At 44.9% G+C, this 1,215-nt stretch overlaps 1 non-coding gene across 1 annotated transcript; it reads left to right on the plus strand.

Annotated features, from left to right (window-relative positions):
• The first annotated feature begins 473 nt into the window (after positions 1-473).
• Positions 474-580, plus strand: LOC118486952. The gene has a single exon (XR_004880119.1). It is a non-coding gene; the product is annotated as a small nucleolar RNA R71 (small nucleolar RNA).
• Positions 581-1,215: the final 635 nt, after the last annotated feature.

The following is a 1,215-nucleotide window of genomic DNA, read 5'->3' on the forward strand; positions in this document are numbered from 1 at the left end:
TACTTCTTTTGTTGGCTTCTCTCCACCAAAGGTTAGGGTGGTTACGCCATCCTTGGTTGTAGGTACCCGTTGGAGGACCCGACGGCCTAGGTCTATTATCAATGTAGTTTGCTGATTCTGGTTGATCGTCTGTTTCTTTCATACAACTCCAATTTTCATGTGGCCCACCACACCCTTCACAGGCCATAACCAAGACCGTTTTTTCCATTTCTAATTTTTTAATTTTTGAAGAAAGGGCCTCGATTTGGGCTTGTAAAGAAGTGCTTTCATCAACCTTATGGGCGCCCGGCGCAATAGATTTATTACCTCGGGGAGTGTACCACTGAAAATTGTTTTGAGCAATTTCCTCAATTTGATTGTATATTTCATGTGGGCGCCGATTACCTAAAAGTCCCCCAGAGCTAGAGTCAAGTGTTTGTCTTGTGTGTGGCAACAACCCATTATAGAAAGTGGATACTTGTTGCCATATCGCAAGACCGTGATGAGGACACTTTCGCAATAGCTCCTTGAACCTTTCCCAAGTTTCATACAAGGATTCCCCGTCCTCTTGTGAATATGTATTAATTTCAGTCATTAATTTAGCCGTTTTAGTGGGAGGGAAATACTTATATAGAAATTTTTGGGCTAGTTCATCTCAGGTGTTTACCGAACCAACTGGGAGGGCGTTGAGCCAAGCTTTTGCTCGGTCTTTTAGTGAAAAAGGAAACATTCGAAGGCGGATGGCGTCATTTGAAGCATTTGTATCAAATGTGCCCGAAGTTCGAAGTTATTGGCTTCAACATTCGGTGCATTGATAGCGGCGCCGAGATTACCTACGGTGGGTCGTAGGTAATCCATGAAGGTACGTTGGTCCGCCATTGGAAGTGGGTCACTCAAAACCTTCTCTTGGTTTTTAGCTTTAAGTCTTTTTCTGAGAAAGCGTCCGGGTTCTTCTAGAGGTTCTTTTATGTCTTTATTAGAACTGGAGCTCATACACTACGTAGAAGGTTCAGATGTGGCGTCTGGTTCCAAATCCTGCAATAAAAATAGAAAAGAATGTTGGTCAGAAAGTTCACCACGGCCCCGTGCTCACTGAACACGGCCCATGGTCGGAGATACAGCGATTGTTTTCCGGATCCCTGTTACTTGAAAGTTGGACACGGCCCCGTGCTCAGCCCTCTGTAACTCCGAAAATAAAAACTGCCAGTGATACTGCTGGGCACGGCCCGTGTCCGA

Source organism: Helianthus annuus, chromosome 14 (assembly GCF_002127325.2).
Source record: "Helianthus annuus cultivar XRQ/B chromosome 14, HanXRQr2.0-SUNRISE, whole genome shotgun sequence".
Lineage (NCBI taxonomy): Eukaryota > Viridiplantae > Streptophyta > Magnoliopsida > Asterales > Asteraceae > Helianthus > Helianthus annuus.